This window comes from Phycodurus eques, chromosome 4 (genome assembly GCF_024500275.1).
Source record: "Phycodurus eques isolate BA_2022a chromosome 4, UOR_Pequ_1.1, whole genome shotgun sequence".
NCBI lineage: Eukaryota > Metazoa > Chordata > Actinopteri > Syngnathiformes > Syngnathidae > Phycodurus > Phycodurus eques.
In genome coordinates, this window is record NC_084528.1 from 17,339,940 (window position 1) to 17,354,819 (window position 14,880).

Genomic DNA, 14,880 nt, shown 5'->3' on the forward strand with positions numbered 1-14,880 from the left:
ACCTGTAGTCAGGTGAGACCTTATCTCCTATTTTATCAATATTAAACTGAAATTGCAACATGAATCAATAATTAAACCGCAGACAACACCAAGGCCAAGGTAAATGTGTATTTTCGCCAAGGCAGGAGTTGTAATCCTTCCAAATTACATATATTCATTGTACCATGGAATTGAGGAGCTCTTCGAAGTATTCTCCCCACCGACTCACAACGTCCCGAGTCGAGGTCAGCAGCGCCCCATCCCCACTATACACAGTGTTGGCGGTGCACTGCTTTTCTCTCCTGAGACGTCGGATGGTGGACCAGAATTTCCTCGAAGCCGTCCGGAAGTCTTTCTCCGTGGCCTCAGCGAACTCCTCCCATACCCGAGTATTTTCTTCAGCGACCACCAGAGCTGCATTCCGCTTGGCCAGCCGGTACCCATCAGCTGCCTCAGGAGTCCCACAGGCCAAAAAGGCCCAATAGGACTCCTTGTTCAGCTTGACGGCATCCCTCACCGTCGGTGTCCACCAACGGGTTTGGGGATTGCCGCCACGACAGGCACCGACCACCTTACGGCCACAGCTCCGGTCGTTCGCCTCAGCAGTGGAGGCGCGGAACATGGTCCGCTCGGACTCGATGTCCCCCGCCTCCCCCGGAACATGAGCAAAGTTCTGTCGGAGGTGGGAGTTGAAACTCCTTCTGACAGGGGATTCTGCCAGACGTTCCCAGCAGACCCTCACAATACGTTTGCGCCAGCCACGTCGGACCGGCATCTTCCCCCACCATCGGAGCCAACTCACCACCAGGTGGTGATCAGTTGACAGCTACGCCCCTCTCTTCACCCGAGTGTCCAAGACATGCGGCCGCAAGTCCGATGACACGACCACAAAGTCGATCATCGAACTGCGACCTAGGGTGTCCTGGTGCCAAGTGCACGTGTGGACACCCTTATGCTTGAACATGGTGTTCGTTATGGACAAGCCGTGATGAGCACAGAAGTCCAATAACAGAATAACAGCTCGGGTTTTGATCAGGGGCCGTTCCTCCCAATCACGCCAATCCAGGTCTCACTGTCATTGCCCACGTGGGCATTGAAGTCCCCCAACAGAACGATGGAGTCCCCAGCAGGAGCGCTCTCCAGCACCCCCTCCAAGGACTCCAAAAAGGGTGGGTACTCTGAACTGCTGTTTGGTGCAATGCACAAACAACAGTCAGGACCCGTCGCCCCACCTGAAGGCGGAGGGAGGGTACCCTCTCGTCCACCAGCCGGGGGGCAATAAGTATACCCACACCTGCTCGCCGACTCTCACCGTGGGCAACTCCATAGTGGAAGAGAGTCCAAGCCCTCTCGAGAGGACTGGTACCAGAGCACAAGCTGTGTGTGGAGGCGAGTCCGACTATATCTAGTCGGGAACTTCTCGACCTCACACACCAGCTCGGGCTCCTTCCCTGCCAGAGAGGTGGCATTCCACGTCCCTAGAGCCAGCTTCTGTAGCCGGGGATCGGATCGCCAAGGTCCCCCGCCTTCGGCCACCGCCCAGCTCGCACTGCACCCGACCCCTATGGCCCCTCCCACAGGTGGTGAGCCCATGGGAAGGGGGACCCACGTTACCCTTTCGGGTTGTACCCGGCCACCAGGCGCTCGCCTTCGAGCCCCACCACCAGGCCTGGCTCCAGTGGGGGGCCCCGGTGACCCGCGTCCGGGCAAGGGAAAACGAAGTCCATTGTTTGTTGCCATCATTAGGGGTCTTTGAGCCGTGCTTTGTCTGGTCCCTCACCTAGGACCCGTTTGTCATGGGTGACCCTGCCAGGGACATAAAGCCCTAGACAACTTAGCTCCTAGGATCACTGGGACACACAAACCCTCCACCACGACAAGGTGACGGCTCAAGGAGGGGTACATATATTCAGTCAAATAATTGCAAATAATTTCCAGTATGCCTGGCAAGAACAACAGCCACCGTAAAGGTGTGAATACATCTGCATTCATTTTAAATATGAACCAAAAAGAAAAAGCAAACATTGTACCTAAATATACGTTGGAAAACAAACCGTTCTAAAACATTAAATGTGACGCATATTGTACTTAAAAATTCAATACAACTGAACTTTACTTAACTGAACTGTACTTTGAACAACATTATGCACAGTTTAAGCATTTAATCCAGTGATTCTTTATCTTACCAGTAGAGGGATCCTGTGGACCACTAGTAGTACACATACCACATTTGGAGAATCTCTGTCCTAGTAGGAAGTCCTGGAATCTGCCCAAAATGGCTGAGTTTCTGTTCAATTTTGGGCATGGGTCCTTGAGATGTTTTTTGTGCATCCCGCCATGATAGAGATGCCCACTGACTTTCCTGTTGAAAATGGTGCCACGAGGCACGATTATACTGAGTGAGTTTTGGGGGTCGGCACCAATAAAACGCGTACATTTCGACCAAGATACAAGCACCTGCCAAAATTGCTGAGTTTACAGCCATGATTAGAGCCCTATGTTTTCCATGTTTTCAACTATGTTTTCCATCCCTGCTGTACTCCTCGTGTCAATTATTGGGTTTCTCCAAGATAACAGGTTGAATCACTTCCTATTTGCGCTCGTGTGTCACTCAAAGAGGCACATTGTTACCAAGAGTCCACCTGTTGTAAAAAGCCTTCGTGTCAGGTCTGACCGCAGTCCCCCCCCCACACACACACATTCACGTGGCTCCATTTACGACACTCGGTGCGTCATCATTTCATGCGATGACCCCAAATTACATCCATTAAACAAACAAAGACTCGGGAATTTGACCAAATGAGCTGTGATTGAGGCGATTCAAACCAACTTTGCACTTTCGATCAATCTAGAAACTTTTCTCTCACAATACACCAGCTCCAAAAGTGCATTATGAGTAGCTAGTCATTTTTCATTTTGTTTTTGTTAAGCAGACATTTTGGGCACAATCCACGGCTTGTAGTCGAATGGCAATATCTAATTAGAAAATCCGGCTAAATTGGAAGCGGTTATCCTATCACGAACTTGCCGAGCTTTTTTTGCCTAGTCTAATGTGTTGCATTCATGTTTTTGCTATGAAAAAGAGGGTGTGAGGGGCTTGTGTTCATGGAGGAAGGTTGCGTGTCTCCGTCGGGTCTTTGATCGTCCTCCTCGTCAAGGAACGAAACGGCTGACTGCTGCTGCTCAAACACTACTCCCCGAAAGCACTCACTTAAGAGCTTGTAAAAGGGGACGAGCAAACACTCGCAAACCCCCGTAACGTGACTCCGTCTTCGTCCTCACGTATTCATTGACTAATATAGTTGGAAAAACAACGCGACTCGTGGGTCAGGCACACGTGCTTTCCTTGCATGCCCGCATGGTCAAAATCGTCGGTACAAGCAAAGAAAAAGAACTTGAAACTCCATCCATTTTCTAAGCCACTTTGTCCTCATTAGAGTCGCTACGTCTTTAGACGAGAGACGGGGTACACCCTGGACTGGTTGGCGGTCAATCGCAGGGCACATATAGATGATCAACATCCATTCACACTTTTCATGTGTGGAGTCTATCCCAGGTGTCTTTTTTGGCGAGAGAAGCGGGCACACATACACAAACAATGTATGTGCGGGCACACATACACAAACAAGAATTCACATTCACATATTCAGAATATTAATGAACCTAACGTGCACGTTTTTGCAACGTGAGAGCAACGTTAACTCCACACCGGAATGCCGAGACTTGAATCGGACCCTCAAAACTGTGAGGCAGTTGTGCTAACCACCAGTTTCGCCTGTACTTCAACATTTTACAATTTCATGTGGGTTTTTATTCCGTTTTCTGGATGATCCGTTTGACCAATCAAATGAGTCGGTCAAGCAGAACCTTTTAACTCGAGGCGTGCTGGTGAACGTATCCAATGGTGTGTGTGAGTAAGTCGGGTTGGGTGGAAGATGTTTGACATGGAGCACGTTTACACTCCCCCTAAATTCTGCAAGATGTCATTTGCAGAGGTTTTGGGAGAAGGGGGGAGCTTGTTGACCATAAAAGAGCAGGATGAAACTGGACTCTCCTTGTTTCTTGACTTGACGACGAGTCACCATGGACACCAGGCTGCTCAGGATCGCAATCGTGTTGCTTCTACCAGGTAAGCTTCAGTCGTTGCTCTCGTTCAGCTGCTCCTTACATCTTCCTACTTTTTTGCACTTTTGGAAGTAACAAATTATGAATGTTTTATTACTGTACTTACGTACTTTTTATTACTGTGCTTATGTACTTTTTTTTTTAGATATTTGTAATTGAGTATTTATTTTCAGATGAGTTTTTACATTTAGTCTCTATATTTGAAAACAGATATCTATTCTGTCAACATCTTACTTTGTCAAAATAGGCTTGTGACTTGTTTCAATTTCCGCAGATGACGCCACAACATGGAGACGTAAATAGAGAGATGTAAAGTCAACAACAGCTGAGATTTGGATTGATTGATTGAGATCTTAGAGATTTAAAAGGCTGCAGGGGGGCAGGGGGAGGTGGATGAAAACAAACGGCATGGGGGAACGTGAACCAGAGAGAATTACTTACGAATTAATTGTGTCTCATGGCATCCTAAAAACCGACCAATCCGGCATTCAACAATTCTCCGTCTAATCTGGGATCAATAGGGACCGAGTCCTGCTGCGAATAGCCAGAAAAAATAACAGGACTTATTGATACCCCTCACAAAATGCCGCAAATATGGCACCAAAGCACTTTACCTTCTCTGTGTGGCGTGCACAGTACTCACGACCGACAACAAGGCGCTCTAAAGTGGCCACGCCAGCCCGACGTACCGTTCCACATGCTGGCTTTCAGGTCAGACTAATCTTTTTTTTTTTTTTTTTCTCCCTCGCTCTTCCGCCTTCTCTGCATGATGTGCGCACACTCGTGGTCAACAACGAGGTGCTCTAAAGTGGCCACGCCAGCAGACTATCTGAAAAGAAGATGCATTTTCAGGGTGTGGGCATTCCTAGCGAGTGAGCTGCACATCGCAATTGCGCCACATAACCGAGTTTTCATATAGTGGGGGAGGGGCCACTCAGGCCCACAAAGTGCATCAAGACCAAAAAAATCTGGAAAACAGTTTAACGCTATAGCTCCACAATTGAGTACTACATAGTTTGCGGTCTTTGGACAAGTTTGTAGCAACTATCTTCAAACGTGTAATGTACAGTATTTGCTTTTTTTCTGCTTGTCTGGTTCTGTCAGGCACGTGCACGTCCCAGAATGCGCTCCCCCCGGGCCCCTTGAGCGGCGCCGTGTCCGGCAGCGTCACCTTCACCACCACCCTGCCACCTACCGAGCGTCCCTTCTCCTCTGTTAGTTGGACCTTCAAAGGCGCCAACGTCGTCACCTCTATCGACGAAGACCTGCCCGGGGAGGGTTACGGCAACAGGATCACCCTGGACCGATCCACCGGGAGTCTGGAGCTCAGGAGGCTGACCACGGCCGACAGCGGGGAGTACGTGGTCACCATAATACCGCAGGGGGAGGGTCAGAAACAGGCGAAGATCACTCTCAATGTTTATGGTAGGTTTGATGCCGAAAGAAAATTTAAGATCACTTTATTGTCCAAATGCTGAGGAAAAGGTCGGAAAAGGGCGGAGGGCCCTCTCCAGGTCAGGGAGGAGATCCTGCCCCAAGTGGACGAGTTCAAGAATCTCAGGGTCTTGTTCGCGAGACAGGAAAGAATGGAGGAGGAGATCGATGGGCGGATCGGTGCAGCGTCTACACTGATGCGGACTCTGTATTGGTCTATCGTGGTGAAGAAGGAGCTGAGCTGGAAGGCAAAGCTCCGGATTTACCGATCAATCTTCGTTCCTCACGAGTTGTGGGTGACGGGAGGGCCGTCCCGAGCCAATGTGGCACACTAGGCAAGATTTTATATGGCACCCCCCTCCTTCGGCGATTTACTACTTAATTTTATTTTAGCATTCAGTAGTTTGACAGTTCAAGGAGTTTCAATCCTTAAATTTGTCTCGCAATGAGGTGCTTTAAGTGCAATTGCATTTGAATTGGATTTGGGATTTTCATAAAGAATTACGAAAATAATACGAGAAAATATGTTAGTGTAAGTAGGAAGAGAGAAACATAATACCCAAATTTCAAGCTCTAGCCTTAGTCTTAGTCTGAGTCTTCTCCATCAGCGTGGGCCAGACAGGCAAACAACAAAGAGATCCCAAGTCCATAAAGAGATCCTTGTGCCATTTGCTTAACTCAGTGCTCAAAAAGAGGCGAGAGTTGTGGCAGCTTCACCATGTCAACGCGCCTGCGCACAAAATCCTGAGCGTCTGACACTTCCTGCCGTGCTGCAGCAACCTCCCTCCTGACTGCATCAGATTTTTTCTTCCTACCCAAGCTCAAGGCGGTCATCGAGGGGACCCGTTTTGAAGACGTGGACGACGTCAAGATGGCGGTGACGACCAAGCTGTGGAGGATCCAGGAAGAATCCTTCATGTAGTGCATAAAGGGACGGGAAAGTGCGTTCAACTCCAAGGGGATTACTTTCAAGGAGAAAACCAGTAGTCTGTAGCAGAGGTTAGTTGACGAGTTGATGATCAATGACGTCATCGATGAATCGACTTGACTCGACTTTCAGGCTATTGTAGTCGGCTACAAAGAAGCTTTAGTCGTTCAACCCCTAGTTTGTGGTCTGGGTTTGAAATAGATCTCTTGTGACACCAATTCTGGAACTTTTCCGAGACACCTAATCATAATATGACTTTGTCTTGGAAAAATATAACTTTATTCTCACGAGATTACGAGTTTTTTTCTCAACAAAATAAATTGTGGCTCTTGTAAAGATGACAACTTTGTCACAACATTACACATTTTCTTTCACTTTAAATATGAATCTGTTATCGCAACATTATGACTTTTGTTTAAAATATAGTCTATGACATTTTGGAGTAGACATGCTAGTTATATTTGATTAGCTTTTGGATTATCAAGTGGTTCTCCTTGGTAAAGTTTCTCTGGGCCCAAAAGGTTAAAAAAAAAAACCACCTTGCGTGTCAGCCACCCCTTTAACAGGACCATTTTCTGTGTTGCGACAGTGCCGGTCTCCAGAGTCACCATCCAAGGGCCCACTACCCCCCTGATCGAAGACCAAAGCTCGGCCACCATCACATGCGAGGCCTCCGGCTCCGTCAGCAGCCGAGTGTGGACCAAGGACGGCCACCCTCTCCTTCCCGGTCCCGCCGTCAGCTTCTCTTCGGACAACGCGATTGTGTCCATTCGATCCGTTCGCAGCTCCGATCATGGCGTCTACCGCTGTCGGGTCAGCAACCCCGTCAGCGCCGAGACCATGGCCTTTAACCTCACCGTAAACTGTGAGTACTGCAGACCTCCTCCGAGGTCTCTACAAAATTAAATCCTGGTTCACCCACATTAACCAACTGACTATTCAGTAACCCATCGCTACTACTGCAAACATCCACCTAGCATGTCTTAATTTTACTACGCTACAGCTTTTTTTTCTTCCGACTCGGGGCTGTTTGAGAAAAAAGTATCTGCTTGCCTAGTCGCAACGCCCTGACTCCAGTCCCAGTCGTCATGGTAACAAAATCCCTTCGGCCCTGTAGGAATTTTTAAAGCCTTTTTTTGTTTTGCTACGTGCACGTCACTGGCATAGCTACAGTAGATGTACAAAATACATGTTTTTCCCTTTTTAAAATTTCTTGCAGTATTCTTCTTCGGTCTCGGATCATTTAAAAAAAAAAAATTCTCATAACATTTCGACTTGATTCCCGTCAACCGAGCTGTTGTTTTTTGTCATAATATCACAACTTTGTAAAAATAATTTCTCGTAATATTATGACGACTTCCTTTTATGTATAATTAAGTCACATGAAATTTTGACGACATTCCAACTTTCGGAATACAACTGGTCTTATTTTTGATAAATATTTAGGCCTAGTATGTGCCTGTATTTTAATGTTGGCCATTATGGTGGTACTTGGAGAGCCAATTATCTTTTGGGTGGCACTTGGTATAAAATGTTTGAGGACCACTGGTATCGACCGTTTAGGCTGAGTCCTCTTTAGGGTCGACGTTGTGATGGTTCAGACAGCTGCCTTACAACAACTTGACAGAAAATGAATGTCTGTTCTGACTTTGCGCAGTCGGACCGCATAACGTATCAATCGCGGGACCCTCGGCGGCGCCGCCCGGCCGCAGGGTGATGCTACAGTGCTCGGCGCGATCTTTCCCGCCGGCCAAGTTCACCTGGGAGCTCAACGGCAACGGTACCGGCGTCAACGGCTCCTCGTACGTTGTCGAGCGCCTGGATGAGGAAAGCGAGGGCAACTACACGTGCACGGCCAGAAATGCAATAACCCAGCGGGAAAATTCCACCGTTCTTTACCTTGGAGGTACCAATTCATTTGTAGCAACTCTTCATTTAGAATTCCGGTACCTGATGTTTCGAATTGTCTCGCTGTCTTTCTGATGTGGCGAAGCGTCCGGCGGCGCTCCCCGCTGGTCGATTTCAGCCTTGGTGATTAGTGCAACGGGCCTGACGTGGGTCCTGTAGCGTAATAGAAGACAACCGGGTGAGTTGTGACACTGGATTTTAATACCAACACTATCATACTATAATAATAATCTATTATACAGTGCAGTGGGACTTTGACTTACGAGTTGAATTTGTTTCTGCGACCACGCTCAAGTCTCAAATCGTCTTTTCCAGTTGAAATGAATGGAAACTCCAGTATTCTGTTCCAGCCCCGCATAAAACAATAATGAACATTTTTGGAACATGATTTAAAAAAAAATAAAAACCACTAGCGAAAAACCACTGTGTTAAATCAGCGGACAGGGAGTCAATGTGTTCTTTTTTTGCTTGTAGCTAAGGTTGATTGACTAATGTAAGGCGCTGCAAACTGTATATAATTATTGCCACATTCATATCTTAAAATATAGTAATATAATATTGAGCCCAGATTGAACCGGTGTGTAATTTTCCCTCAAATTGCTCTTCAATTTGGCTTCCTTAAACTTGCACAGAATCGCAGTAAAGACCTGTATGTCTGAAAATAATGAATAATGATTAATAAAAAAGAAATAATGTTTGTTGCTTTTTGTTTTTTTTCTCCCCACTCCTAGAATCACAGAGTACTATGTAAATGTCGAAATTCTCTTCCTTGATGTGCTGGCTTCTGACGAGGACCCCTAATTAAAAAGGGTCACCATGGAGGCGCAATTAAAGGAACTGCATTCGATGAATATAGAAACATTGCATTTGACTCGAGGATTCATATCCCCCATTATGAATATCAGTTGCAATAGCTGTGCTTATGAACCCTATTTCTTACTTTCTCAACTTTCACAGAAATAAATGTGGTTATTATACACTTTAAAAGACATATGTTCTCGGAATCTTTGTGAAAGTAATTCCCTTACATTTTGCCATTATTAAATGCCTGTAACTAGTTTTGTGCCCGAGATCACACTATCCGAGACCAACACTTGCCCAAGACCAGAACTCACTGAGACCAAGAGTTTTGGGAGATGAGATCGAGTCAAGACCAAGACCGAGACAAGCTGAGACTGTGACAAGACCAAGATCATCAAAAATGTATTTGAAAAAACATGACAGGATTGAACCGTTGAAGAGCATTCTCTTATTCTGATTTCCTTCTCAATACATTTGAAAGCCCAAAAAAAAAAATATATATATATATATATATATATATATATTTTTTTTTTCTTTATGCCCTTTATCAACTCCGAGGCAGGGACTGTTAATACTTTGAAGTTTCGATTTTTTATTGAAGGACATTCTTATTTTTTTGGGGTTGTTTTGTTGTTGGCCTTTGAAAAAAGATTTACATCCAAATATTTCAATACAAAACAACAAACAAATACCACCGATGTCTTTTATCGCAAATTTGATTTCTCCTGTTTAGAATATTAAAGTTGGTTTCTTCCAGATTCCGTGTTTACGCAAAGTTTGTTGTCATATGATAAACTTTAACGCTACATTTCTGGAGAGAAGGGAAAGATGCACGTCACAGTGATTTTTCATTCAATATTGAGTTTGGCCCGCGACGTTGTCCCAATGTTTTATTTTGGCCCGCCGTGAATTTGAGTTTGACACCCCCTGTCCTCAGGGAAGACAACCATTACTGTATCCCATTTGCATAAAGTCAGGTTCAAATGTGCTTTTAAAACACATTACTTATTTAGTGCCCCCCTCCCACTGTGCCAAATGCCCCATGAGTTTGTTATTCACGTCATGCCTTTTTACACCAGCGATTTACATGCGGGGCAACAAGCTGATTGGAAGCAAATGAAAAGCTTTGCATCACTGACCTGATTAGCTCACTCGACACCTGCGGCTCATTTTGCCAGGCAGATAATTATTTAGCAGTGCTTTTCCCTCAGGGGGAAGGAAGCTTAACGGCAGGCCACTGGTGAGAAGAGGCTTTAAATAAAAGTGCAGCACTACTACTTTAGCAGCTGTCTTCAGAGAACTCCGAATAGCTGGCCATCAAAGTGGGGGAATAATGCAATTGGATGTTTGGTGTCATGAAATTGACATCTCCTTCTGTTATCAACAGGGGCAGTCTTATTCAGAAAAGCGGCAACTGTCGAAGTCGCTGAGATTTCCACAGGCCCCCCCAAATGTCTTATGAAAACGGATTAAATAACGTTTTCTTTGGTTCAAAGCAAATCGTATCTTCATTCACGCACTTAAAAAAACACACCACAACGATTTATCGATCATGATCGATCTAAGTGCTCTTCCGTTCCTTCCCGTGCAATGGACTAATCCATTTTACCGTGCACGACGTCATTCGGGAAGAGGGTAGCAAAACAACCGATCTAAGCAAAATGAAGCAGTGGAGCGGAAAAGAGGAGAAAGCCAGAGAAAACAAAGACTTTTTTTTTTTTTTTAACTAAAACGACTGAAGGTTTCAAGCTTTCCACGGTGATTGTGCGTAACTGACAACTGCAGCAGTGAGACACTCTTGCATGTTGCAGTAGCACTGCTGTCAGCGTCAGCAGAGATGAGGTGGAGTGCGACAAGTGACACTGTTCATCACGAAGACGTGAGTGTCAAACTATGCTTCAATGTTGATTCTTGTTCTTATCAATAACAGCAAAAGCGTTATTAACTTGTTAATGATCCTCAAGAAAGATTTTAAGGACTCCATCTTTCTCAAGAAATAGGACAATGTTCTCAAATTCGAACTTTTTAGATGATGATAAACATTCATATTCTAAATCTATGCAGTACACTGATGTGGGAGGGGCGCGCCATGACAGACTTTGCTTTAAGCCCCCAAATGACGACATACGCCCCTGGTTATTGATTGGTTGTGCAGTACAAAAATATTCAAAAGGAGGATATGATATTTTACTTTTGATTTTTTTTTTTTTTTTACAAATACGGAGGTATCTTGGTTTACCAGTTCAATTTGTTCCCTGACCAAGCTCGAATTTACTCATACTGTATATCAAATCAATTTCCCACGTTGAAGTGAATACAAATGCCATTCATCCAAAAGCCACCACAATTGTTTTATTACACATAAAAACTTGCACTGCTGTATAGCGTATAAGCATTCTATAAAATAGGAAAATAATGTCGAGAAATACACGACCTATCCATCCATCCTAATAGAATCTAATCTGGCCGTGCAAGTGTACCTAATGAAATGTCCCGTAAACGGCTCCCTCGCCACCAGTGTGCGTGACTCGCGGCCATCGAGTTCTCCTGTTGACCGCACGGCGTCGCTGTTGCACAATTGCAAATTGCCAGCACGCGTGCGCCTCGACGTCACTCAACACGTGTGTGACTTCCAGTTTTTCATTTGAATTTTGTTGCTCTAACCCCAAGAAAACACCCCACTCAAAAGTCAAAACATATCACAAAGAATGATTTCTTGACGTTATTATTAAATACATATATAAAGTATATCACTTTTTTCTGTTGCCTTTACTGGACGTCACCGTAATTTCATTCCACCTGCACCCTCTGCAACAACGAGGGGCAAGTCCAGCCCCGCAATTCTGTGGCTCCTTTGCATCGTCACCCGAGGTGTTTTTTTGTTTGTTTTTGTTTTGTTTCAAGCTGTCCAAAGTTTCAACTCCACAAAAACCTTGTGACCGGGTCATTTAAGGTCACTTCCTGTTATGTCTTTTATACTCAAATGTCGTCGTGTTCAAGCGTGTGTCAATGCGGAATCATGTCCCCGACAGCCCATCTTCCAGTATATTTCAGTGAATTTGTCTCCGCCACCCCCCGTTTGTCGGCAAGCTTGTACGTGGGCCAAGACGTGGCCCCGGCTTGCTCTGTACCCTCACCGCCCAGACCTGGCGCCCGTCGTTAGGCTCCGAAAGGCAGACAGAGTAGAATCTCCCGTTGTTTTAGCACACGGAGACTTTCGGCTGTGTTGCTCTGAGCGGGCGGTCGGAGTTGACCGTGAAAGGATGGGTCACCAAGGGAGCGAGAATGTCTGATGACATCTGCGCCGCAACTGGACCGATCGCCAAAAGACGTTTGAGGAGAACCGCCGAGCTTGTTGTCCGCGGTGAGTACTCATGGTTGCGGCTGAGCTGGTGGCAATCCTTGCTGACTTTTAGTTGAGAGGCGGGGTACACCCTGGACTGGTTGCCGGTCGATTACAGGACATATCCGGACAAACAACCATCAATCTCATCATTTTCTATAGCACTTATCCTGATTACGACTCGGGGTGGACTAGAGCATATTCCTGCTGAATTTGGGGTGAGAGGCAGTCTTTAATGGACCGAACGCTCATGACTTCGGGAAGTGGGAGAGTCCAGAGTCAACTTTGACTTAAATGTCCAATCGGGACTCCTTTCTCAATGAAACCAATCCCGTAATGCCTCGGATTATTGCTCCGGGGGGGTCTTCCCGCTCATCATCGCGGTCACGGTGGCCACCTCAGAAGAAGGTCGCATGTTAAAAAGCGTAATGTTTGCAGGGCCCAACAAGTCGCAATATGGAGAGTTAAAGGAGCAGAAGCGACAAGTGTCTTTTGTTCCCCCTTTTTCTCAGGCACGGCACATTCAAGGTCAAATGCAGCGTCGGCACAAGTGGCAACTCACACATTTGCTCCTGCTTCCGCTATTTCGCCAAATGCGAATTGAAAAAGAATTGGCCTTCTTCCACTGACAGACGTTGCGGTGTACGTGAACGCTGATTGACAGTTGAGTCGGAAGAGCGACGAGGCGGCCGCATCTTGTATTCGGTCGTCGAGTGCGAATCAAAAATACAGTGCGAGGAAAAAAGTATGTGAACCCTTTGGAATTGGTGATAGCAAGTTGCCAAGGCCCTCGGGGAAGGATGCACGCCCCTACCATGATGCGCCCTCCGCCATGCTTCATAGTTGGGCTAAGATTTTGATGTTGATGTGCTGTGCCATTTTTCCTCCACACACGGCGTTGTGTGTTCCTCTCAAGCAATTCAACTTTGGTTTCATCTGTCCACAGACTATATTGCCAGTAGCGGTGTTGAACATCCAAGTGCTTTTTAGCAAACAACAAATATGCAGCAATGTGGTTTTTTTTTTAGAAAGCAACTGCTTCCTCCTCGGAGTTCTCCCAGGAACCCTATTTATTTTTTATTTTTTTGTATGTTGGATTTATGAACAGAGATGTTGGCATGTGCCAGTGATTTTTGTAAGTTCATTTTTTCTTTTTTTTTTACCTCAGTGAGCATTCTGTGCTGTGCTCTGGCAGTCATATTCACCGGACGGCCACTCCTTGGAAGCGAAGCAACGATGCTGAACTTTCCATTCAAACACAATTTGTCTAACCGTTGACTGATGAACATCAAGACATTTTAGAGACACTTTTGTAACCTTTTCCAGCTTTATACATAAAGTCACGACCTCAACCCAATTGAGATGCTATTGCATGACTTAAAGAGAGCTATTCACACATCCCAACGATCTTGCTGAACATGCATGTGCTACAAAAACCATAAAATGTCACAAGTGCAAAAATGTACGACGGTGGCTTCTGTTTTAATGATTTTATTCCAAAACAAGTTTTATCTGTCTATGAGTTTTGCACAACAGGGTGAATGTGGTCCCTCCTGGCCCCATCACCACACTCAACAATAAAGATCCTCTAGTTCAGCAACAGGAATATCAACAATGCAATCAGAATATTCGTGACTCTGTTTCAATAATCCATTTAGCACTAATATAGAAATACGAAAAATTATAAATCCAAAAGAACATAATCAAAAGAGCCCCCCCCCCTTTTTTTTTTTTTTTTTTGCATGAGACATCCTATTTGTTTTGTGACCCTCCCTTCCCCTTGATTTTTATACTGAGTTGACATATGTTTGCTTTTCTTCTTGCCAGTCTCATAATTGTGTTGATTTGAAGCTGGCATAGAAAATGGAAAGCGGAAAAAAAATATTTATCAAACATACACAAAGAAGACATTTTGTACAAAATGCTTTTGGACAACAGGCTTGATTGCAGACGGCTGTGAGTTCCAGTAATGGTTTGTTTTGTTGCTTTTTTTTAACATCACCTCTGCGCTTGAAATGGAAGCGTAATGAAGCTCGGATGGAGTCTACTGTTAAAGCCGGGGGTACACACATACAGATTGTTAACCTCTTGATGATTTTTAAAATGTGAGAGACCCCACACATCCGACCCCACACATTTCTGTCCGCTTAAAACGGTTTTGTTGTGTGGTGTACTCACACAAATAGTGATGGTTGTCGTAGTACCAAGACTGACCTGCAATAGGCAGCCCGGTGTCATAGGGGAACCAAAATGACAGAAAATATATGGAAGAGTCGTTCTTGAAAAGTAGCAGCAATAGTAAAAGAAGAAGAACAGAAGAAGCTCGGCTCACTATTACCATAGCACAATCACAGAGTCGGTG